General features: G+C 45.8%; 1 protein-coding gene across 3 annotated transcripts in view; it reads left to right on the top strand.

The window, feature by feature from the left end:
• Positions 1–22654: 22654 nt before the first annotated feature.
• PPFIA4 (PTPRF interacting protein alpha 4) overlaps positions 22655–27106 on the top strand; it is a 3105259-nt gene continuing 3100807 nt past the window's right edge. For 2 of the 3 annotated variants that reach the window (XM_069239005.1, XM_069239003.1), the window contains exon 1: positions 22665–23080. The gene's annotated coding sequence lies outside the window, so the exon portion shown is untranslated. Of the gene's footprint in view, positions 23081–27106 lie in introns of all 3 variants that reach the window. The other variant, XM_069239004.1, reaches the window with a different exon arrangement.

The following is a 27106-nucleotide window of genomic DNA, read 5'->3' as shown; positions in this document are numbered from 1 at the left end:
TGATTTATGAATGGGGCTGGGAAAAGGAAGGGGATAACATCTTAGAGCAGGATGTAGGGTTCCAGAATAAGAGAAGTGATGAAAATTAAAAACGGAATGGGGTCTGAGACTGCCGGATGTCAGTTTGGAAGTCATGTAAAGCATCTTTTCTGGTGGGTTTGACATCTGATCAGTTACGTTGTAATGAGGAATTTCTTGAAAAGATGAGTCTTATCTTTTTGCTGAAAGTGGAGTGGTAATTAAACCTGAAGATCTGAACTGGGATAATAGTCCATGTCCTAGGGGCACTGCATTAGACGTCCTGAAATCTCATACGTATTTATTTTATGTGTTCTAAAGAGAGAACTTTCACTTTGAATAACATCTTGGCATTTGGAAACACACTACTTCTGATAGTTGGAAGTCTAAGTAATGATGGTATACATCGAGTTTTTAACAAAACAAATGCGTTTTTAAAACTTGCTTAAAAGAAATACGTTTTTCAGTAGAACGAAATTGAATGGACAAAGTGCTGACATTAAGTCCTTGAATAACAAATACCTAAAAGTTCTGACCCCGGTAGAAGCTAGATTAGGAAAGGGAACATGTAGCAGAAGAGCATTACCAAGGTTATAATAGTGGTGATCTGGCTTTACCAGACGGAGGTCTCTCCAAAGCATCCAAGCTCTAGCAGTATAATGCATCCTAGAAGTGACAGTTATCAAGCTTCATGTCCTGGAAGACTGTGATCTGAACACTGGACAACAGTTCCCCACACAACACTCACTCTAAACACTAGTTTTTTAAAAGTAGAAACAATTACTTTATCCTCCACAAAACTATAGATTTCTGCAATGTTCAGGTTGGAAATGTCGTTCCTCAGACATGTTTAAATAACGACCATTCAGAAGAGCTCTTGATGCCATGAGCAGCCCCTTCGGAGTGATGGCCATTAGTACATTGTGGCTTGTGTAGTCAAAGCCAACGCTTGCTGGAGAAGTCTTGTTCTTAGATGCATTCATGATACATCCCATTCGTAGGGGTCCCTGAGAGCTGCTTCGCAAAATGGAGGATTGGATCTCATCTGTGCGGCGCTTCACATGTTTGTGGCCTCGCTGGTACATGATTTGCGGTGTTATTTCGGCCTAGTACTCAAAGCAGCCTACTAGGGAGCGATGTCCAAGAAGTTAATGATTATCTCATCATCCCTCCGAAGAATGGTGATTTAGTACCATACATTGGGTGCTAGTAAAACGTTTTATTTACAGCGCTTAGAAATGCCAGAAGTGTAGTATTAAATGCGTAATAAATAAACAAACTATTAAGACATTATTATTCTCCAAGCATGCCCTATGCTTTTGCGTTTAGCATGTAGAGGGCATTGCCGAGGGATGTGCCCTGTATTACAGATAGGTATAGTGACTCAGAAGTTACAGTTAAGTTGGTCAGTGGAAACGAATAGCAGTGTTCGACCTCATGACTCTTTCCTCATCCAACAAATCTTTACATTCAACGAAATGTGTATGACACTGTACATGCATAGTGCCCAAAAGTTGGAAACCTCAATCAAATTCCCATTGCGTAACATTTTTTACACTAAATTTGGCGTGACCACAAAGTCTGGACCAGAATAGCCTATTTTTTAGGATTTTCTAGATATGACTTTAACTGGCATAATATGTGCATAAAAGCATTATGATGTCTACTTTAGCATAATAGTGCTACTGTCATAATGGCACAAATTTTGGCACTCATGGCTAATGGCACCCACTTCTGGCACTTCAATTCCAGTTATTGGATATGATCTTATCACCCTGGCATAAAGAGTGACCCGGCCATAATGGTCACAATATGTAATGTAGTGCTCTCCCCAGCCTGTGAGCATGTAGATGAATACACTTTCCCAGGCTATGAAACGACAGGAACTGATTTACAATTTCAGTCAGAGCATGGATGTTGTAGTTGAGAGATATCAGTCCCATGTCAGCAGCAGTGCCAAAGCTAATCAAGCATGCCCAAGATGAAGTATCTTGAAGGACATGGATTGACACGTGCACTGATATAGTTTTGTGTCCCAAAGTTGCAGTAACTGAGCCCTGACTCTGTAGGCTGTGAAGCAGCCCCTGTGTACATCCTCATGTTTGATGTAGTAAGAGGTGGCACAGGAGACAAGCTGTTGAACTTTTCTACTGGTATGATGCTAATTGACACACCACTGTCTATAATGAAGGTTATGGGGCAGCCGTTCACCTTCAGTGTGATGTTGGGACAATGCACAAATGAATTCTGTTGCTTTGTTTTATGACTTTCTTTTGACTTTTTATCTCTTTTTTAAAGCAACCCTACATGTCATTCCTTAGTCAATATCATTGGTGTACATCCGTCTTCACCAGTGCCTGATAATGGTATTGAAGAGCCTTTATATGATGAACTTGACGATGATTGACTGTGCTTGGTTTCTACTTGTTGTAACTAATGTTGCCTTTTAGCCTTGTGGGCGTGGCGAGAATGCTTCTGGAACCTTCTTGCGTGACACATCTGGTTTCTCTTTGGGTTTGCAGACTGCCATGAAGTGATTTTCTTTCCCACAGCCTTTGCGCTCCTCTGTCATATGGCTGGGCATTTACCTTCATGGGGAAATGAAAGCCCACATCAGAAGCATAACTTTTTCTTCTTCGGAGGCGTCAACTTGCACGTATTTGTTTTGTGCTTTTGCTTGCTTTTCATGGTCAATGCTGATTCATTATGCACTGTTCCTGCTTCTGTATCAACAGCTTGTTGATCTGCCCATTCTTCCACCCTTTGAGTCTTTAGCATTTTTTCCAAACTGAGTGGCTCTCTCTGCATGCGTCTTCTGAAGGAATCTAAAAAGGTGGCCATCAATGATTCTGAGATGCATAGCTTCATTATCACTAAAGTCACAGAACTTACAGTGTGTGAGAAGTACATGTCTCTCAACAAATTCATCCATCGTTTCACCAGCTTGTTGCGGACCTTGGTTAAAGATGTACCCTTTGTATTCGATGTTTGGCATTGGATTGAATGTGGCACCCAACGCTTTGTTTATCTTTTGGTCTGATGTTACACCAGCTCGTGAGACTTTCTTTCTCACTTCTTTCACTCCATCACTAGGTTTTTCAAATATTTTCTTATGGTCTTCTTCTCCAAGCACATTTATCAAACGTCTCAATCCAGGTAGTCCACCTGGCACCAATGTTCTACTTCTTCAAGGTCTCATACAAAAGTGGTATCTTCAGGAATGGAGCCACCTCACTTTGTGAGTCATTCGGTCGCCATCAAGAGCAAGGTGCTGTTCAGGCAGTGTTCGTTTTGTACAGCAGGACTGGCAACCTCTCCACGCAACCATTGTTGCTTGGGATCTGGTCATCACGCCGATATAGAGGTGGTATAGCACTTTACTCACTGGTGTTGGTAAGGAAGTTTCTATTTTCATACCTGGTTGTTACTGCCTTTAGCATTTGCTTCATATTGTGGGTGGCTCTTTGTTATGGCGCAGTGCAGTGTCTCTTCTTTTAGATTTACCAATGGGTTTTGGCGGGCTTTTGGAACGTGCTGCTCTGCAGGGCCTTCAACTTCTTTGAAGGCTGTGTGTAGGCTGGAGTGGGGCTTTAACTCCACATAAGACATTTGCAGACTGCTTTGCATCGATTTTGGGGCACACGTGGCATGCATGAGCAGTTTGCTATACTTCTGCAAACTATCAGGGAGACCAGCTTTGTTTCTTCAGGGCATGAATCCAATCCTCGCCAGCTGTAGTGTCTTGGCAAGTGCACACTCAGCATACTTATTGCCAACTATCATCTGCTCCTACACTCAGTTCTCTCATAACATTTCCTTTTTTCCTCCCAGGCTCATAGGCTGTGCTTGCTTTGTCCCCTTCTCTTCTACATAATGCATGCTGTATCTCTCTGTTTTAACTGTTATCACTCAGGCTCAGGCCCTGCAGCAGGGGCATCTCTCTATGGCTCTTTTCCCTACACAGGCTGTGCTCCTGCAATCATCCCTTGATACTGCTGCCACCAGGATCTGCTGCCACAGCTTGTGCTGTCTTTTTATGTCTGTATTAGTTTTACATTTGTGCAGTGCTCCTCCAGTTAGTGCTTCCTGTGACTCCCATTCCCTTCTAGGCTGGACTCTTCACCCTGTGCAATCTCTCTCTGGTTCCTATTTCCACACAGGTGTTGCTCTTGCAGCCTGTGCTCTCTTTCCCCATTGTATTTATATCAAGGCTTTGTTCTTGTAATTAGTGCTTCTTGGGCCTGATTCTCAAATCATTGCAACTAACTTTGTGAATGTATATGAAAAATTGAAGAACAGTTCTTTGTAATGTGTGCTTTGCGATTATCAATTGCAAACCACACACTGCAACCACTTGAGAAGTGCATGGAAAACTGTTAGGCAAAGGGACGTCTAGCATACCCTGCAATTCGCAGAGGTATGCTTCGTGGTGATTTTTGCAGCTGCAAGGGTGGCAATTGCCAGTGCCTGCCGAGGGCAGTCGCTAAACATTCACAAAGTGTAAACTGTTCAAATCTGACTGTTTATGTAGGCTGGGGACTTTTTTTGAGCATCAATCAGCGGGGTCCATGCTCTCATTGAGGTCTAAACCATGGTGAGCCACTTGAGATATTGCAATCCGTGTATTTTTAAGGATCAAGGGTGAGAATGGCCAGTTACTTACTAGTAGTTTTCATTACTCCGAGTTAGTGACTTCCCAGTCACAGTCATTACCCCTTGAGTGAGTGCTCATCCCACCAGATGAGAAATTTGAAAAAAAATGTTTCCCATCCCTTCCCTGAGGCTCATTAATTCATCCTATCACATGATATAAAACAATAAGGAAACTGACCTCATCTGTGTTCCCAAGCTAATAATTTGAAGCCAACATCCTCTATGGAAGGGAGAGATGGGAAACCGACTGTGACGAGAAAGTCATTGACTTGGTGTAATAACGATTACCGGTAGGTGCCCAGTGATTACCTCCTCGTCCGCCTTCCTCATCACAGTCACTTTGAGCAGATACTAAAGCTTCAATAACAACACTTTATTCAAACGTGATGCCACAAGTTTACTTCATTTTAAACAATAACTTGAATCATAACTAACTTCATCAATGATCATTCAAAGAATTCAGAATCAAAGTACCAAAACCTGAGGAAGTATTTCCCCATCAAGAACCTGCAAAGAGTAATAAAGATGTGTGGGGAAGGCCAAGTAGCATCATTTCAAATCTCTAAATCAGAGATTCTTTATATGCTGCTGATAAAGCCCGCAATACCTCTTGTCAACTTCCTCTGGACCTTATTTGGAAGTATTTAACCCTTTGCCTCGTAGGCTGTAATGATGTCCCACTTAAGACATGTACTCAAAGTTGCATTAGTGGGATTCAGCCCTTGTCCTGCTATTCCAAATGTTACAAATAGGGCATTCACTTTTCTAAACATCACTGTCTTGATTAGATAAACTGATAATGCTCTTTTGACATCCAAAGTATGGAGGAGTCATTCTTCCTGAGACACTGGAGATGGACATTTAACTCGAAGTACCAGATCCTCTGAACAGTGAAATGATAACAATAACTTTAGCATAAACTGTGGACCAGGCCTAATGAACCATTGTATCAGGGAAAACTCCAAAAAGGGTTCAAAACACTAAAGAGCTCCCACTTCCCCTACTCTCCTAGTGGAAGTGTTGGAAACCAAAAATATGACCTTATTTGTGAAGCAAAATAAAACTTCAAAGTCACCTGACCTAAGAGCTCACAATGATGATACCGTGAAGCCTGCAACACCCTGGGCAAGTAACAAGGTTGCACAGGGGATCGAAAGACGAGTTTCTTAAGATTGTCTATCAACAATCTCATAACTAGAGGAACTAGCAATTCATGAGCCAGGTTTCTGAATGTCCTCACTGCTGCCTATTGAGCCTTGCAAAATGGAAATAGTTTAATCAAAGTCAAGACCCTCTTTCAGAAATTCAAGAACTTTGATTTTATTAGGGAGCAATCCAGATGACCCATCCCTGACATGTCACTTGCCAAATGACTGGCAAAACCTGGAACAGGCTCTTAAAGTTGCAGAACACAAGATTGCTGAATGAAAAGAGCAATTTCTAGAATGTATTTCCTACACTCGAGATTTAGCCTATCAATTGCCAAACACCAAACTGCAGTAGACTTAGCCCTGTCTATGACAACGAAAGATGTTTCAGCTAGTAGGCATACTAGGGAATCCTTCAATGTGGAACCATTGTCATTTGGTGAAGCATAGGGAACTATGGAAGACAATTTCAGCATGGACCCATTATTGCCTGATCCTGCTTTATCTTTATTAGTACCCTTTGGATTAATAGGATTGGGAGAATCTCATGGTTAATTCTTTTGGCTACTTCAACAAGATTGCATCTAGTCTCAAAGATCTGGGGAAATGGCATAACTATGCAGAACTTTGGTAATAAATTATTCTCTTCTAAAGCAAAGAGATCTCTCAGAGGTATTCCAAATCTCTTCACTGTCTTTTGAAATACCTGCTTCCTCTACAACATTGATGACAAGGCTGGAAGAATTCTATTCAACTCATCTGCTTCCGTATTCCATTTCCCTGGCAGATGAGTTGATCTCAAAGAGAACATATTTAACTTTGCCTACTGACAAATCACTTTTCCTAACAAATTTAAAGAGTGAACTTGAGAACTTACCTAATGGTTCAAGTAACAGACTCCTACCTTCTTGGCTGACCTCACTAGTGCCTCTTGTTGAAATATCTGGTGAGAAAAATGAATTGAGGGCAGCTGAACTGCTCTCAGCTCCTTCTAATTGAATGAGCAGCTAACTTCTTTGGTTGACCATAGCCCTTGAATTGTTTCCTGACCCATGACTGCCCCCCAACTAATTTCACTGGCATTCATAGTTAACACCACCGCCATCAAATTATTTTTCTCCAACAATCATTAAATCTACTGAACTATCTCTGACCCCAATAGGATGATCTACTGGTACTTCTCTGGAGTGGGACTCCAGTTTTCTAAAAGGTGGATCACTACTGGATACACATGGTGCCTGGCCCATAGATGAATCATACATTTTGATGCCATTAGGACCTGTGCTCTTAACCATTGTCTAGCTGTGGGGCTCGGATTTGATAGAAGCAATAATACTTTGGATCTCAATGTCTTTACTCTTGATTGAGGCAGAAACACCTCCCCCAGATCTGTCCTGAAACAACTGTCTATGAACTGCATATCTTGTTATGTAATTAGGTGAGATTTCTCTTGATGTATTAAAAGGCCGTGCTGCTCCACCTTCATGCACAGCTTCCTAATCTGTAGTTGCACCTTGGAGAAAGGAGAGGAAAGCCTGGGTCCTTCTAGAGTGCAATATACCCACCAGGGGAGCCAGCACTTTAGTGAATACTTTGGGAGAGGAAGAGAGACCAAAAGGTAGCCTGGAACTGCTAATTCTCTGTCTTCACACAAATCTGCCTACATTTTTGAGAGGTTGGGTGCACTTGAGTATTCAGGTATGCACCTGTGGGATCCAGTGTTATAAAAAAATGCTCCTTGAACAAAAAGGGAAAAGTAATCTGCATAGGTATGATCTTAAACCTTTTGTGTGATATGAAAGAGTGCACTGTTTTCAGGACTAGAACCAGTGTAAACTCTTGTGTTGGTTTTGCCACTAAACATAGTGTGGAATATGTCCCTTCCCATCTCTGATGGAAAGGTGCCTACAAAATTGATCTCTTCTCCAAACGTTTCTGGATTCCCATCAGAAGTGCTTCTCTTTTTCTGTAGTAGTCAGTAAAGATGTTACATAAAATATTCTGGGGAGTCTCTTGGAACTCTATGTCATAACCCCTTTGAATTATCTGCAGGACCCAATTTTCTTCTATTAACTTTTTCCAGGAATGAAAGAAATAGCTCAGCAAACTCCAACTGGTATTGACACTTGTGTAGTAGCATAGTCAGGATTTTAGGGCTGACTGTCCTTGAGCTTAAGTATTTGGCTGCTGAACCCAGGATAGAGGGAGTCCTTGGCCACGTCCCCCCCACCAACCCATCCCACACCATCAATTAAAATGCCTGGCCGAAAGCTCTTCGAGATCTGAAATATCTTCCCTTCATTGGTTGTTGGGCTTGAGCCGACATTATTTTTTCTTCAGAAACCTTCATCCTAGCCTATAAATGATCTCCAAACAGTCTGCACTCAGATAATGGAATCCTAACTAATTTTAATGTGCTGCCTCAGTCTTCCATAATTGTCTTTGGGCCACACTAAAGACCCTGTGGTTGCGCTTAGACAATCATAAGACAGATCTTATAGGCAGCATAATTGCTACTCCAACATTGTTAGGCTAGAGGTGGTGTCTGCATCTTGTTCTATCAGTTTTGCTATTCCCTGAAAATCTTAATACGGGACTGAACTACATAGCTGGTATATGCTACACTGCTAATTTCAAAGTTTGGTGCAGCTTTAGATGTCTTTTCTCTTGTCCATGGGGCCAGAGAAAATTGCATGTTCTAATGTGATTGAGCCTTGGGTAGATGACCCCTCCATTTAGGAATTGACCTTGACCATGATACATGATAAGGAAGTCATCTGTAAACCTCTGCAAAGAATACCTCTTGGTCAATAAATGCAGGAGGTGTATCTGTGTTCTTTCCTGGCTTTATATAATTGTTAAGACTCTAGTAATCAGCAGGATAAATCATCACCTTAATCAGTTGCTAGGATGTCAGGAAAAGCCATATTATTGGAATTACCTGCAAGGACCCTCCCCTTCTACAGGATCAGCATTCTTTCATTTTACTACACTCTTACCTTCCTTCATTGTCAATAACCCTGGGTTAGACAGCTCATGCTTTCCTAAATATTTGTTACTTGAAAACCAGTAGCCAATTATACGGCAAGTAGTCAGGCCAGGAAATGTTTCCCACTGCTTCCTGCAACATTATGTTGCTTGTCACCTCCCACACCAATCCTAACGCATCTCAATAAGCTCTGCCACCTGCTTGGGCTTCTAGAGCCAGCATGTCAGAATCAGATTTGTCTTTACAAAATGTGTCCAGAGTCAAAAACTGAAACTATCCAAAAACAAACACAATTGATAGGTGTAAGAAATAGGGTTACTAGTTGAGGGGAGTGAAACCCTTCTTAAGCAGCAACTCAAATCTTCTCAAGATGAAGTCACAGCAATCCCTAAAATAAACAGTATTCAATCCACGGGTAGCTTGCCACAGAGCAGTCAGGCTTAACTCAGAGACAATGTGTAAAGTGTTTGTGCAACACTTCAAACAGTAACACAGTGAATGCACACTAGTTTAGAAAAATAGAGACCTTTTTCAATAAATAAAACAAGACAAAAGTGACAAAGGCCTAATCAGTAGACCATGAGATATGCAATTTTAATTTTCTTTTGTGTAAGGAGCATTAAAAAGCCCAAAGCGCCACTCTTGGATAACTGGTAGTGCGAGCCAGGGAGAAAGACACAAGTTCAGGCCGACTACGATGGAGCATGGGTCTGATACAAGGACCAGGTCAGTACCAATGAAATATTACCTTCTCAGTTCAGTGCGAAAAGTCCCATTTGAGGTGTAGGGGGCAGCAAGGAGCAGGGTCTCCTCTCAGGTCAGGGGCTCTTTTGCTCTTTGTTGTTTGTGGCTTGAAAGTGCAGCATTGGAGTACTGAATGCAGCACTGAAGTACCTCATCTGAAGAAAGGCTGGGAGTTTGATGTGGAGTACGGCGGTGGCCTTGACAGCAGTAATAAGATGGCAGTAATAGTCAGCAACAGCACCAGGTAAATGCAAACGCCATAATCCCCATAACCTTGTCACAATACAGCCGCCTCCTGCCATCCCGCCATTCTCCAGACAAACAAGCAAAGAACAGCAAGCAGTGGTTTACATGGGAGTAGCAGGTGTAGGTCCTGCTACAGATGGTTGGAGCCCCTAATCTGCGGAAGTGGCCCAACTATGACTGGGTGTGGCTTGTGGCCAGTGCATGCTTACCCTCAGGTGTTTATCAGTCAGCAGCCAACAGCAGTTAACAGCAGTCATCAGCGGGTTAGCTTTTCGCCACAAGCCTGCATGCCACACCCTATGCGCTCTCTTCAGTGTTCTGGCATTAACCTGTGACACTACAGATGGCACTGTCAAAGCTCTCTAATTCTCTTACAGGTCCAACCTTATCCCCACTACTGGAAGTTATGAGGGCCAAAATTTCACCGACATTGTCATATGGCATTGAAATATTACTAGGAAAACATAGTGGTGAACTCAACAAATACATCACAAGAATATACAAACGTGTTCTTCACTTGCCAAGCACCTCGTCTGCTGCCCGGATAAGTCTGGAACTGGGCCTTTTTGATCAGCAGGGCGTAAGTGCTGGCGGCTATCTGAAAATGTGTCACAAGTTGCGTGCAGCAAGGGGCGATCACCTAGAAGTACTCCTATGGGCCGAAATTAAATCTAGCAACACCAGTTGAGCACATTATCAGTTCTTAGGGCACTGCTAGCAACTCTTAGATGCAAGAGACCTCTGGGACAGAAACTTGAGTCAACAAGCCTTTAAATTGGGCATAAAAAAACTGTCACTGTACTTGGTCATTCCACTCGGACAGGGCTGCATTGGCTAAGCGCAAACACTCTTGGGCGGTAATCAACAGCTATTGACCTGCATCACCTGCTACCTAGTTAGCTTGCACATACTCCAATCAGCTGAAAGTAAAATTCATAGCCCTGAGGCCGGGAAAGTCGCCGTTTCTGCAGCATCTTCCTAATTGGCATCGGCTGCAGGAAACTTCAATTTGCATGGGGTGCGGGCAGTGTGAGGAATCCCTTGATCATGTTGTCTATGCCCTGCACTGTTGGTTGAACTGAAAATTCAGTTAAAACATGAATGGAACACTTTGGGATTTTGCACCTGCAGGCAAGCCATAATTGCCTCGCTTAACCCAGACAACACCTGTTTAAACATCCAAGAAGTTATTAGTTGTGTAGACTTGTAACTGGTTCAGTATACGTTGTAACCCAGTACATGTAAAACTAAACATCCATCTGACCAAGTTTGTCTCTCAAGCACACAACAGACTGCATCGCATCAACTCCCCATTGGCAAGTCTGAGTGGATTGATCACGTGACTATTGATTCCTCCTAAGTCAGCTACACGATGGCATAGATGTTATTGCTACCTTACCACGATGAGCAATTGCTCTAAAGCTCCACTGAGTGTTCATGTTTAATTGTTCTTCTGTTTATTGAAAAGTCACCACAGGTGAATGCTTTTCTGAACCTACTAGGTCACTCTGAAAACCAATATGACTGGGACAGTTCTCCCCTGCATGTAAAGTGTGTAGACAGCCTCCTTAGTGATACATCTGCACCTTCTTAAGAATTGCACAAACACTTTAGAACCGCCGACTACTCCATTAATAAGATGGAAAACTCAGAACCAGGTAAACATGGGTGGACAGCCCCCAGGAGCTCACCAGTATGCATACACGTAATATACAATATATGCCTTTTTTAACTGGTAGGGCATTTTTTAAATAATTGTGCAACTTCAGAACATAAAGGCCCTCGTTATGACATTGACGGTAAATGCCACTCACCGCCACGGTTACGGCCGCCAACATACCGCCGCGGTAGCGAATATCCGTTTGCCATATTATGAAACGCACACACCAATCCAACAGAATACTGCCACATACACAAGTCCGACAGCCCAAAGGTCAGTGCTAAAATGGCGGTACCAACATCCATACCTGTACACCAAAAAAACAACGACCGCTACATCATGACCCATGACTCAACACAGCAGACATTCAACGGCGGTAAACCATTGGCGGTACACACTGGCTCACTCAGAATGGACACCCAAATACTAAACTGCACAACATTGGCCAATACCAAAAACACACACCTGACACTCATACACACGCATGACCCACCCACCCACCCACAGCGCTATAAAACACACACCCACATCACCCACAACCCTTTACGAATACAAGTTATTACCACCAGACTGACACCAAGACCACTATGACAACTAGACTCACACACCACATACACCCATACATCCCTCACTCACCCCTCTACGCACACCCCACCACAGTACCCACACACTTACACACAAACCCATGCCCCACAAAGGCACCCCCATTTCACAGATGAGGAGTTGAGGTTCAGGGTGGAGGAAATAGTCAGGGTAGAGACACAGCAGTTTGGAGCACAGGTACAACAAAACAGAAAATATCCATTGCCAGGAAGAATCGTGGACCGGGTGAACTCTGTGGGATAGCGTCCAAGAGCAAGGGACAACATCAGGAAGAGGTGGAATGACCTACGGGGGAAGGTACATTCCATAGCAGCAAGGCACCAGCTCGCCATACAGAGGACTGGTGGTGGACCCCTACCTCCTCCCCCACAGCTCACAGCATGGGGGGAGCAAGTCTTGGCAATACTGCATCCTGAGGGACTGACTGGAGTTGCCGGAGGACTGGACACTGGTGAGTCAATATTTATTACTTATCAACCCCCATACCTGCATGCCATCTCACACCCTCACTTTCACTCCCCTCATTCCACTCCATCCCACACACTGCACCTACACATATGACTAACCCCAATGCCCAGTCCTGCATGCAATACACTAAAGCATGCACAGCATAGGGGAACTAACAATCCCACAATACATCAACATACACAAACCAAGGTGGCAGGGCAATAAGAATGATAGAGGGGAAGCTAGGGATGTACAATATGTCACAGGCATGAAGCTTAATACATCACTTACATCCCTGCAGGTGCTCCAACCCATGTCAGCAGAGAGGTGGTGCCACGACAAACCAGTTCCCCAACAGAAGATGCCCCCAGTGATGACAGTAACTCTGGACTTCAACAACCTGGCCCATCAGGGACCACTGGACAGTCGGTCACCCCAGCCCACTCACATTCCACCACAGAGCCTCCCCATCAGTATACAACACCACAGCACCCACCCAGTGCCCCACACCTCTGTCCCCAGGACACGTCAATCAACAGTGTGCCCACCTGTACAGGGACCCCAGGCCACACCTCACACCCAAGACAATCAGGGACCTGGGGTCAGTGGCAGTAGGCACACCGTTCAGGGGACAGAGGCACAGGGGAACAGGGACACTGGGAGGATGCTGTGTGCCAGGGGGAGGACAGGCCCAGGGAACCGACTCTCCAGGAGGCACTCACCAAGATCCTGGGTGCCTACCAACAATCCGAGGACACGATGGGCCAGATCCTTGACAACATGCAGGAGAACAAGCGGCTGCAGGAGGAATACCATCTGGCGATCAGGGAGGACTTGCAGGCTCTCAACATCACCATGATCTCCATAGCAGGGGTGCTGGCAGACATGGCCAACATCATGAGGTAATCAACAGCACACCAGCAGGCCCCTACCACTATTCATTCTATTGACCAACTCACCACCTCTGCTGCAGCTAGTGAGCAGGAGGCCCCGCCACAGGACCCACAGGCCACCAGCCCCCCCCCCCTGCTGAAGGTGAACCACCCTGCAAACATTCCCTGCGACCCAGACAGAAGCCAGAGACACTTGCCAAGACCAAGACCACTGCCAGGAAATTAGACTTTCCTGATTGTCTCCCTTGTGTCCCACCCTGTCACCTTGCCCACTTTGAACTGCCTTTGCTCCCCATCCTATGGCCGCTTGGACACTGCACTTGTGCTACAAACAGACTGGAACAATACCCTGGACTTTCCTCTACCATCACCCCATTCCATTGCACTTTATCCTCAATTTTATAGCACTACAATAAACACCCTTGAATACAACTTGACTGATAGTATTTTATGTGTTGAGAATGGGCATTCAGAGGAACAGTCACATCTGGTGCAAATGATATGAACACTGTGATAGCACACAGTTAATGATCTGCAACTGTATGTAGTAATCACATCAAGACACTGTTGTCATATCACCAACATCTTTAAAATGACAAGCCATAGATGACAGTAAGTTGAGATGCAAATTAGGCGAATGCCATCATGCCAGTCACACAGATTAAAATCAATATTCAGAGCACTGATCAGTTCTACTGTCTCACCTGTGTGTCACTGGAAGTATTAATGTATAACTGATGTTCTGTTGTCCACATCTCCATCCTCTGCCACTTCATCCTCACTGCTTCAGGGCCCACTGTTGCCACAGGGGCATCTCCAGTCTCCTCCTCCTGCAGAAAAGGCAAATGTCGTCTGAGGGCCAGGTTGGGCAACATGCAGCATTCCACTACTATCTGGCAGACCTTCCCACGTGAATAGAACTGGGATCTTCCTGTCGGATGAGGCACCTGAACCTGGCCTTCGGGAGGCCGAAGATCCTTTCGATTATTCTTCTGGTTCACCCATGTGCCTCATTATAACGGTTCTCAGCCCCTGTCCTGGCATTCCTCACAGGGGTCAGGAGCCACGATAGGTTTGGATAGCCAGAGTCACCTGCAAGTATTGAGGGACAAACATTAGCCTAACACAATGCTATGGGGATAACACCTTAAGGCATCCACTGACATACAGTAGGTGGGGACTCTGGCTCACCTATTAGCCACACCCTGTGCCTCTGTAGTTGGGCCATCACATTGGGATGCTGCTATTCCTCAGGACAAAGGCACACCATTTGCACATTCATTGAGTGGAAACTCTTCTGATTCCTGAACACCTGTTCATTCTGGCAGGGGGGCGAGCGCAATATGTGTGCAGTCAATCGCCCCAATAATATTGGGATTATGCCCCATTGCATAGAATCATGCCTTAACAGTGGCCAAATCTTCCATCTGGGGGAAAACAATGTAGCTGCACATGTGCTTCACCAGGGCAGACCAAACCCTTGCCTGCACGATTGAGAACATTGGCTGTGACATTCCTGCTCCCAAGCCCACTGTCACTTGGAAAGAACCAGTTGCCAGGAAATGGAGCATTGATAGCACTTGTACAAGAGGGGGGTCTCAGGGGGGATCCCAGTGGGATGAGGGATGGCTGATATCGGGTCAGGCTCCAATTGGGCACACAGCTCTGTGACTGTGGCCCTGTCCAGGCTATAGGTGAGTATAATGTGACTGTCCTCCAGTGTAGCCAGGTCCACAAAGGGTCTGTACACGGGGTTTGTCTCCTTCTCCTATTTATCAGCAGCGGTAGGTATCTCACAAGAGTGAGTAGGCTGTCACAATTTGAACAATAGAACCACCACCTCAGTGTTCATACAGCAGCAATGTAAAGGGACAGTGGGAATGGCAATGTATGTGCAATTTTCGGCAATGACGCAGTTATGGCTTATTTAATCGTTGTCCACTGCCTTGAAATGGCGACCTCCTGTCCTGTATCTTGGGCCAGGTGGAAGTGAGGAAACTCCGCCAACATTGGACATTGTGGCGGAAGAGGGTCTTGCACCGCCATGCAATTCCTCATTGGCTCTGTGGAGTACAGTGGCCAATGGGGATCAGCGCCGGCGGTGACGGTATACACCGGCGAGGACGTGACTGCCATTTTCTATCCAAACCCTCACTTGTTTCCTGACTTTCCACAGGACGACACCTACACTGCTTGTGCTGCTTTGACCTGTGTCTGGAACCTACCGTATCCTGTGTGACCAGGGAAAGGGCCCCTGCCTTCACTTCAGAGGAGTTGAAACGACTGGTGAATGGGGTCCTACCCCATAATGGACTTCTGTATGGGCCTCCAGACCAACAGGTGAGTACACCCTGGGCATGATGCATGTGGGAAGGATGCATGGAGATGTGTGTGCAAGCTTTGTGTCATCGGGGGGAATGTCTGGTGGTAGTGTATATGGTGGGCACTGGACGATGTGTGTGCCAATGGTGATGGAAACTACTGGTGGGCCATATGTGTGACAGGCTGGATTGTATGTGTAATGGTGTCCTCCTGTCTGCATTACCTCTGCAGGTCAGCGCCCATCAAAAGAAAGGATTGTGGGGTGCCATCGCCAAGGACGTGTGGAACATGGGGGTCTACAGCAGGTGGAGCACCACTGGTGTGAGGACCTGAGATGCTGGACACGGAAGACTGCAGAGGCCCAGCTGGGGATGGTCTCCCAATGAGGAAGGGGTGCCTGTTGGAACCTGAACCCCCTGATGGTCCGCATACTGGCGGTGGCCTTCCCAGAGCAGGATGGGTGCTTGAGGGCATCACAGCAGCCACAAGGGGGTGAGTACAGTGGGTGTTACTACAATAATTGGTAGGTGGCATGGGATCCGGGTGCTCTGTGAGTTAGTGGGTGCCCCTTAATGCCAGGCCAGACATTGCAGCATGATCCAGCTCAAGGGTAATGGGTGTACGGCAAATGCAGGTAACCTAGCTTGTTTGCATTCCATGTCAGTCAGGGCTTTGTGGGTCACAGGAGGTGTGCAGTTGGCGGTGTTTGGCCCTTATCTTGTTGTGGCATCTAGCCAAATCAATGGCAGTGCAATGTATAGTGCTTAATCCTGATCCCTGTGTGTGACGGTGCTGTGTATGCCAACTTTGGTGTTGGTGCAGTAATTGACCCAGTGTTTCCTTTCTCTCTCTCCCCCCCTTTTTTCTTCTATCATCCTGTCCATGTGTGCATTAGCATCATCTGGCGGAGGAGCAGGGGGGCCAGTGACACAGGGAGCTGCATCCCACCGGACCCAGTAGGCAGAGTCCACCGACGCCAAGGGAACCAGTGGGACGGAGGGCGAGGGAAGCACCACGGCAGAGACAGGAGGTGACAACACTGACTCAGATAACTCCTCTGATGGAAACTCCCTGGTGGTGAAGGACACCTCTGTGACCACCCAAGCTGCAGGTACAGCCGCCATCCCCGTACCAGCACCGCCCTCCCAGTAGCCCCTCAGCAGGTTGGCTGTGCCCGCTCATCCAGGAGGGTGGGCATCTCCTTCGCCCCAGGCACCTCAGGCCCTGCCCCAGTGAGCCCTGCTGCCCTGAGTGAGGAGGCTATGGACCTACTGAGATCCATCTCTGTAGGGCAGTCAACCATTGTGAATGTCATCCAGGGGCTGGCATCCCAGATGCAGCAATGTAATGCATTCCTGGAGGGCATCCATGGTGGATTGGCAGTCCAACAGAGATCGATACAGGCTCTGGCTTCCTCTCCAATGGCAGCCATTGTCCCTGTTGCTACCGTCCCCCCTCCAACTAACACTTCTCAGACTCTTCAACCCCAACCCATCCAATGCAGACATACAGACGAGCATGCACACAAGACAACACACAAGAGTGGCACAGTCAAACACAGGCACCAAACTTCAGCCCACAAGCACTCACGTAAACACAAGACAGTTGCACACACAACCACATCTACTGCCTCTACTGTCTCCCCCTCCCCCTCCTCCTCCTTCACTTCCCTCACAGTCACATCCACACTCATGCCTGCATGCACTGCTTCAACAGCCACCACCAGCATCACCACCCCAGCAGCACACACACCTCACTAGCAGACACCTCCACTACATCCATCTATGCGTCCCTTGTGTCCTCTCTCACCCTGTCTGTCCCCCCAAAGGACACAAACGCAGGCACTCAGACACCCAACAGCCATCCACCTCACATCAGCACACTGCCCATGCACCCAAGTCCAGCAGACGTACTCCTCCCACAACCACTCCCTCAACCTCCACTCCCATCTCTCCTCCCTCATCCTGCCCCACCGTCCCTAAGAAGCTTGTCCTTGCCCATCTTGATCTCTTCCCTCCCCTTCCTCCCCGCCCATCCTGCCCTGAACAGCAGGGTCCCAACGACCCAGCCCAGAACCTCTGCCAAACAGTCCACGGGGACAGTGGAGGCACCTCCTAGTCCTGGAGGTAAGACGGTGAAGGATCCCACTCCAACAGCCAGAAAGGGGAAGGATCCCACTCCAACAGCCAGGACGGGCAAGGATCCCACTCCACCAGCCAGGAATGGGAAGGATCCCACCCCACCGACCAGGAAGGGGAAGGATCCCACTCCACCAGCCAGGAAGAGGAAGGATCCCACTCCAACAGCTAGGAAGGGAAAGGGCCCCACTCCAACAGCTAGGAAGGGGGAAGGAACCCTCACCTCCTGCCAGGAAAGGGAAGAAGCCCTCACCTTCAGCTGAGACACAGCAGCCCTCGCCTCCAACGGAGGTGGCCCAGGAGGCACCTTCCACAGCTGAGACACAGCAGCCCTAGCCTCCAACAGAGGCTGCCCAGGAGGCACCTTCCAAAGCTGAGACACTGCAGCCCTCACCTCCAACAGAGCCACCTTCCCAAGCTGAGACACAGCAGCCCCCACCACCACCAGTAGTCACAGAGCCCTCACCTCCATTTGAGACAGTGCAGCCCTCACCTCCAGCAGTGGACATGTAGGCCACCCTCCAGGGACTGCTGTACAAGGAGCCCCCTCAAGAACAAGTGGGCAAGTCCCCCACCTCAGAGATTGTGACCTTGCACTTCCCAGCATTGGGAAATAGACATGGAGCCCCCTCCAGAACCAGTGGGGTGACCTTGCACTCCCCAGCATTGGGAAATGGGCATGGAGCCCCTCCAGAACCAGTGGGCAAGTTCCCCACCTCAAGACTGTGACCTTGCACTCCACAGCATTGGGAAATGGACACGGAGCCCCCTCCAGAACCAGTGGGCAAGTTCCCCACCTCAGAGAATGTGACCTTGCACTCCCCTGCATTGGGAAATGGGCATGGATCCCCCTCCAGAACCAGTGGGCAAGTCCCCCACCTCAGAGACTGTGACCTTGCACTCCCCAGAACTGGGAAATGTACATGGAGCCCCCTCCAGAAGCAGTGGGCAAGTTTCCGACTTCGGCTGTAGTGCCCCTCTTCCCCCTGAGGTGCCTGCCCTCTTCAATAATGATGCCCCTGCACAGTTCTGTGAGGATGTGGTAAGGAAACGAGTTGGGCCTTGGACTGTGCCCTGTGGCCATGTGAGCCCTTAGTACTTTGGGCTGGGCATTGGCCCTTTGTGGACAATTGTACATATCTCTTTGTTTTCCGATTGGTTCATGTGATGGCTTTTCCCTTGCTAATACTTTTTCTGCACTTCCGAACTCTAGTCCTTGTATTATTATGCTGTGTGTCGTGTGCCATTTGTTTACGTCTGCAGCTGGTTGTGTATATGATGTGTGTGTCTGGTGTGTGTCATGCGTGTGTGTATGTCACTCTCCTTTTCCTCCCTCCCTCTAGGGCTGCTAGGCGGCTGTACTCACCATTGTCGTCTCGGTCAGCGTTGGTGTCCCAGGTGGAGCATGGCTTAGAAGAGCATTGGGAGATCTTGCAGTTCCGGTTCCATGGCCGCATTAGTCTTCTCTGTGTCTCTGATGGTGAGTCTTTTGTCTTCTGTGCAGTGTTTCCGCCAGGCTTTTGATGGCATTGGTTCTGCCCTGGAAATTGTGGCGGATTGCAGTGTCATGATATGGTGGGCAGTACCTTGTCTTCCACCTGGCTGTTTATGGCTACCGACGTGGTGAGCGGTGTTAACGCCATGGCGGATGGTGTGGTACATTGGCTGTCTATGGGAGTTCTCACCCCCATGGTCTTAATTTGGCGGTAATTACCACCAACCAGTTGGCGATATTTCCACCACTTTATCACTCACCGCCAATGTCATAATGACCACCAAAATATCTTTTTAGGTGTAACGCCTACTTTTAATTGCAAGTCAATGCTGCTATTTCTATCTCTGCACACGCACTTTAGGGATGTTAATCAAGCATGAAAGCTGACTGCTGTTGCAACAACATGATTTTCCCCATTATTTCAGCCAGGTGTGATCTGGAAAAAGCGGCCTGTTCTGAGTTGGTATCTTTTACTGTGAGTACGCTTCATATGTACTTTACAGCTGTTAACTTACATGTTGCACTTGACTCCTTGTTGCATAGTATCATGTTCTAATCTGAGATTGTTATAATTGTTAGTCTATTGTTAATGCTTTTTATATTGTAGTGGTTTAAATTAATTACATAAATAAAGATATATATGTTAAGTCAGGAAAGTGACAACTTTCTAAAAGTACCATTTTCAAAATTGTAACTTAAAATCTGACTCCACAATAAGTGAGGACTTTTCATTGCTATTCCAAAGACAACAAATATACATTGGTTACCTGCTCCCATTTGGAAATTATAGCATATTAAATGTCATAAGGTAATTCCAATGTTATCCTATGGGAGAGGTAGGACTTGCAATAGTGAAAAACAAATGCAAGGGTTTTTCACTGACAGGATATGTAAAACCTAAAAGTACATGTCCTACCTTTTACACACACTGCACCCTGGCCTCTGGGCTATTCAGGGCCTACCCAGGGGTAGAATACATATAAAAAGGGAAGGATTGGGCCTGGCAAAAGGTTTATTTTGCCAGGTTGACATGCCAGTTAAAAAACTTCACACGCAGCCGGCAATGGATGGCCTGAAACATGTTTAATGGCCTACTTAAGCAGGTGGCACAATCAGTGCTGCAGGTCCACTAGTAGTATTTAATTTACAGGCCCTGGGCACATGTAGCACCATTTTACTAGGGATTTATAAGTAAATTAAGTATGCCAATTGGGGATAAGGGAGTGAGCACATGCACTTTAGCACTAGTTAGCAGTGTTAAAGTGTGCAGAGTCCTAAGACCAGCAAAAACGCGATCAGCAAAAATGGGAGGATGACAAAAATTTGGGGGAAGATAAATCTAAGGCTGACAGGCCTAACAATAGGTGTATGTATGCTGATCACCAAAAATTATATATAAAAACATACAACTAAATAAACTGAATGGCTTTGCTCATGCAGAAGCTCATACAATGTAGTACAGTGCCATTATTGGGTTCACTCGAGCAGGACTTGTGACTAATGGCTTTGTATATAATGAGGTCACTAAAGTAGTCCTTCTTACATATGTAATCAATATTTAATCAATTTTATTTTACTTTCTTCTTACTTTCATCCAGGTGACCAAACCTGGAGCAGAAAGAAAAAACAGAATGTGAGGTCAGTGTGGTTGCTGTTTTATATCATGTGAGAGCAAGTAGTACTTGGCCTCCTGGGATGGATGGGAAGCATTTTTTCTTTTTACTTAGTGATCCTCCCAGTGGAAGTAGCGCTCTATCAAGGCGTAATAACCGGACGATGAGGTAATTCTTGTATACTGCCATTTGGGATGCTGAGACGGCGCCCTGCTTTCCGTGATGGAGTCATTATAGCATGCACAACTTTTTTACGAGGAGGAGCCAGCTGATTCCTGCCTCTGTATTATTCATGAGATTTATTGCTACTCTTAGTGAAAATTTCTTTGGAGTGTGAATCAGTGAGAGTCTAGTCCAGTGATACTCAAAGTACGGCGCGGGGCCGCATGCGGCCCTCCTGACATTCACATGCGGCCCCCAGGTCATCAGCAGCACTGTGCTGCTGTTTATTCGACTCAGCACTGGCACTAAAAATTGTAAAATAAACGGGCAAGTATTTATTTGGCGTATAATTGAAGTTAATGAAAAGGAGTAACTAGGGTGTTCTGGAACTCTTAACTTTAGAAACACCTTCATTATAAATGCCATCTTGCAGCAAAAATATAAAAGTATTATCTGTGTGAAATTCAAAGAGTGCATTTCATTAACCTGCAGAACCATTTCACCTTAGTACACAACATTATATCACTGCATTGATAAGTATTTATTAAAGTCAGTTTCAAACATGAATTTAGAAACTTTCATCCCCTTCCATCCCCCACACCCTGACAACAATGTGAACTGTGAACTAAAAGGCAAGTCAGTTGTTACGTGAACTCTTTGGGAGGGCTGGGTTTCTATAAAACATGAACAACATTATAGTTTATTAAATCAGACACAGAAGGTTTTATACAGCATACATCCTGAAGACATATTTCAAGGTTCTTATGTGTGATGATGAAGAAAAACGAAAAAAGGAGGTAAAGTGAAATAAAGTATTTGCCTAGGATCAGACAATTTGGTTAGGGGGAGAAGCCGGGATTTATACCCAAGTCTCTGGTTTCACATTGGGCAATTCAGACTCTAGATGTATATGCTTCACTTGCCCTACACACACTTTACCACTACCCCTCCCTACCCTACCCCCAGCCCTCCGACCGCCCCCATGCTGGCGGTAATGCGGACCCTCAGCCACATCAAAGACCAAACAGTGCGGCCCCTGGGAAAATATTTGTGAGTACCCATGGTCTAGTCTCAGCGCAGTGCAAAAATTGGGTTAGGGATAATCTGGGGATCAGGCCCCTTGCATCTTCATGCAGGAAACAGCACTGACTACAGTTGCAGTCAGTGCTGTTTCTGGCTCCTGTTTGCAGCCATGCTCTGTTCTTGCAGCCAGTGCTTTCTCTGGCCCCTTATTCAAGCCAGGATCTTCACTTGCAGCCAGTGCTATCCCCGAGTCTTACTTCCAGCAAGGCGGTTTCCTTGCAGACAGTGCTGTCTCTGGTTTATTTTCCACTCAGTCTCTGCTCTGTCAGCCAGTGCTGTCTCAAGTTTCTGTGTCCACTCAGTCTCTGTTCCAACAGTCAGTGCTATCTCTGACTCCTATTTTCAGCCAGACTGTCTTCTTGCAGCCAGTACAGTCTCTGGTTTCTGTTTGCACTCAGGCTTTGCTCGTGCACCCAGTGCCTTCTTTCTCTCTGACTCCCAGAATGCAGCAGCAGTGCCTGGCGGAGCCTGGGGCAGCAGCAACTCTCTCTCTCCAGCAGGCTGCACGCTCATCAGCTGCTATCATGGCTGAGGAGAGGCGGACGGGAGGCTCCTCTCGCTGACAGCTCTTGGCTCCTCGGGCGGGTTTCCCCTATAGGAGAGGCGGCAGGTGCCTGCTGGGTGACGACAGGAAGGATCGAGGGCTCCTGTTCAGCCAGGCTGCGCTTTGGGATGCTATTGGATTTTTCAGCCCACCTCTGCCTCCACCGTCAGCATCTCTGAGGAAGCGGCAGGTGTGCTGCGCACGGGGAATTCATCTCCTGGAGCCCGGAGCTGGAGGAGGTGGCTCGGTAGAGCCGAGATTGAGCGTCAGCATCCCTGGCAGCAGTGCTTGGATGCTCTCCTCACCTTACCAAGCGAAGCAGGTACCGTACTCCTCACCTCGGATAACCAAAGCAGAGGGCAGCTCGGCTGGCACGGACGTCAAGCCAGGGACAGAATTGCACAGGGTTTGTGGGGCGGGGTACAGTATGTAATTGAATAACCCGTTGGAGTCAAATTATTGAGTGTTTTTAGCAGGTATGTCAAGTGCGAGGCGCACACCTGTTTCAATGGTCGGATACGCGAGGCATAAATTGTATTTTGTTTTTTAAGCCTGTGTCAAGAATCCTAAAGTTACTGCGTGTCAGTTGTGAGTAGCTCGCCCAGCTCCGTGTTTTCTTGGTCATCGACTTGCGTCTTGAAGGCTTGGTTTATAACTCGACCCCCCTGTACCGGAATGTGCAATGAGAAGCAGTCAGGGGAGACACACCTGACGTGAGAGGGCTTGAGATGTTTGAGAGTACATTTGCAGCAAATTTGACCTCGGAGTTGAATATTTCTTATTTAGCTGCTTATGCATCTGTTAAATACCACGTGTTTTTTTTATAAGCTGCTTCGGCGTGGGTGTCACAGGTGTGACTGAGATGGTCACGTGACCATGGGAAAGATTGGACGTTTTTCTCTGCCAACAACGAACGGCTCACCCAGCACTGTTATGTATATATTTATTTTCTTTGCATCCTTGCACCTGCAGTGCCGCGACTGGTATGAGAGACAACGTACAAATCTAAATTTCAACGAGTTTAGCATATACCGGACCTGGTGTAGGTGCTCTCGGACCACGAGTATTTGGGTCGCAATGTTCCTCAATCTGACACAAGTCGGTGTTTTAATTAAGACTTATTTATTTAAATACGTATTTTATTAAGTGTAATGCAACATACGTCGCTTTAACTCGGTTTCGGAGCGCTAGAGGGCGTGACAGGTGTGAATAAGATATCCACAGGGGAAAGTATAACATAGCAGGGTATCCAGTCCTGTTTTTGCTCATTTTAATTGCATCCTGGCTGTTACAAAATGATAAAACTAAAAGTACCAGCACCAAAATGCAAACGAGAAACCAGGACTGGTTGAGCTAAACTCTCCTATCCTGGGGGAGCCAAAGGTCGTCTTTGTGGGTTGGTGCGAAGTGAGCCAACCTACACTGTGTAAACTAGGTCTGAACAGTGCCTTAAGCACACCTTTTTCAATTTATATAGTTATTGCATTTCATTTACATTATATAATAATGCAAATTAATGTTTAATTTTCCAGTTTTATGTTTATCCAATTCAATCCAGTTTGTCCTTTTCATTCTGGAACCTGTATGCCTGAATTTATGATGAGTGAAGTAGGACTACAAGTACCAGAAGGCAAAGAAAACATAGAAAGGGGTATATCGAACCGTCTGACATGCCAAATCTTTCAATAAATATTTCAGTCAATAATAAGAAACATATTTTAATAGACCATCAATACTGAAGAACCGCTTGCACGGCAACATTCTTTGGAGGCTTTTTAAATATATTTCCTCTTGATTACATGGTAATCTCAGCCAAAATAGGTACGGGTGAAAAGACCACAGTTCTTCATATATGAAACCATTTTAAATTATGCAGCACAATGCAACACACTGTCTTGGCATTGGCTGTACCTTATTAGTACCAATTTAACACCCAATTATAACAATATAGAGCGGAAAGGTGTACACTTCAGCTTACAAGGGGCCTTCCGTCACGTGACGAGTAGCTGCATTCTTAGTAACCTTTTAACCGTTTGAGCTAGAAACAAAATTGTTTTTGTTACAATCTGCTGCTTATGCGGCAGATGATGATGGATTATGTGGCAAACGCAGCAAATCTCTAGTTATGCAAAAATCGCCACTGACACACAATTGCATAATTCCAGTGGCCCTGATTATTTGCCATACATTGACATGGAAGTAAGGGATGTCTGAGTATTATATGACTATTGAATGGGCAGATCCTGTGTGATAGCGTCCCTTAGCAGCAATGCCCATTCTTGGCAGCACTGAGCATGACTATGATTGCCCACTGTTGCCTGTGTGCCTTGCCCCTATAACTGACTGAGTCACAATTAGTGTTAGGATCTTGCTCAATATTGCATAAGGTATTTAAAACTAAAAAAGACTTGGGCTCGCAACACGTGCTTCGAAGTGTAAGGTTGCCAGCTTCAAAATCTCTTCTTCTATATCATGAGCAATGACGCCCAATTACTAACTAACAAGGTTGAACTTCATTAACCAGGGCCTGCTGGCCAAATGTGCAAGGTGCTTGATTTGGGAAGCTTGGATTTCAAGGCCATCTCGAGTGTTTGAAACACATTATTTGGACGTGGCTGCATCTCAAAATGTTCCTCTCCATCACACTATATTTCACTTTAGGACTTGTATGGTTTTCTATCACAAAGCACAACTAGTCGCCATTTGCAGTGTATTATTTTCACAATCTGAAAGGGCAAGGGCCATTCTTAAAATTCTGACTAGCCCTTCCATGCAACTGGATTGGAGGATTGTGCACAATACTCCTCCCCTGAGCCCACCTCCCACAAAACCAGGTGGTGAAGAACTCTGTGTGGCTCCATCTTGGGTAAATGTCTTCCATAACTCATTGTATTCCTGAGGTCAGTGTGTCTTATATATCAACCCTCAGAAGGATTCATTGATGCATGTGCATGCTGATCTTGGGACACCTTTCACTTTCACACTCTATCCAAAATGAGATTTTCCTAGCCTTGGTGTCTGAAAGGCTAGATTTTATTAAAGACACAGAGGCGAGTATTATGCAGTCTTTTCTTGCTTTATTTTTAACGGCAGCCAAGAAGAAAAACTACATTTCCCAACAAAAAGAACTACAAAGTGACATCACAAAGGAACCATCCAATAGGACGTTGAATACTACTACTAGTATCCTGACTGCGAACAACAAGTCCTCTTTTCTTGATGCGAAAAACTAAAGAGGAGAAGTAACCAACAAAATGACATAAAAAACAGAAATCAATGTCACAAAGTCCATAAGGCAATCCTGAAGATGGCGGGTGCAGAGAGGAAACCGGGAAGGATATCCACTGATGACAGAGTCCAGTGTCGGAGGAAGTTCGTCATGTAGATTATGAAGAGCCAATGTTGGAAGAAGGAGTTGGAACTGAAATAAAGGAACAGGGAGGGTTAAACTAGTGGTGGAATAATACTCGCCTCCGTGTCTTTAATAAAATCTAGCCTTTCAGACACCAAGGCTAGGAAAATCTTAATTTTATTACAACACCGGAGGCTCATATTATGCATGTTTAAAGCATAGCAATACCAGAATCCGAAACATGAGAAATTGGTTTACAGTAAAAGGTTCTAAAGGTACTTTCATTAGACCAGTATGCAGATTTGAGGATATCCTGTAAAGAGGATCCCGCCCAAAAAGCCAGAGAAGCCATAGCCCATCGGGCAGAATGGGCTCCAAAAGAACTTATATCAATCCCAGCTAGAGACATGATCCATTTGACCCAATGAGCTAGGGTAGGTGTAGAGACAGGTTTATGGGGTTTCTGGAAGGAAATAAGCAACTGGGAGGCAGAGGATGACCTCAAATCTGCAGTACGAGTCACATAAGCTTTAGGACAATTACCAACACACAATTTGGGTTGAGAGGGAAAAAATGGATAGTTAACCAATGCTAAATTAGTTTTAGTACGTCTTCTGACTTGAAAAGAAATGCCAAGAGGAGAGAAGAAAAAAGAGGTGACATCCAGGGCTTTAACATCCGAAACACGTTTAAGTGAAATTAGACACAAAAGCATAGTCAATTTTGCGGAAAGTTGCTTAAGAGAAAGGAAGTCATTATCCGGCCAAACTGTAATACGTTTTAACACTAGATTGACATCCCACATAGTATTATATTTAGGAGATGGAGGGAAAACACATCTTACTCCCTTTAAAAGCTGACAGATGAGAGGATGTTTACCAATCGGTCTGCCGTTGACTCTATGGTGCTCAGCAGAAATGGCAGACCTGTAAGTGTTGATAGTGCGATAGGCCTTACCCTGGGAGGCTAAAGAAGCAAGGAAATTCACAACCAATA

Source organism: Pleurodeles waltl, chromosome 6 (assembly GCF_031143425.1).
Source record: "Pleurodeles waltl isolate 20211129_DDA chromosome 6, aPleWal1.hap1.20221129, whole genome shotgun sequence".
NCBI classification, from domain to species: domain Eukaryota; kingdom Metazoa; phylum Chordata; class Amphibia; order Caudata; family Salamandridae; genus Pleurodeles; species Pleurodeles waltl.
This window is presented reverse-complemented; position numbering and strand designations above follow the sequence as displayed.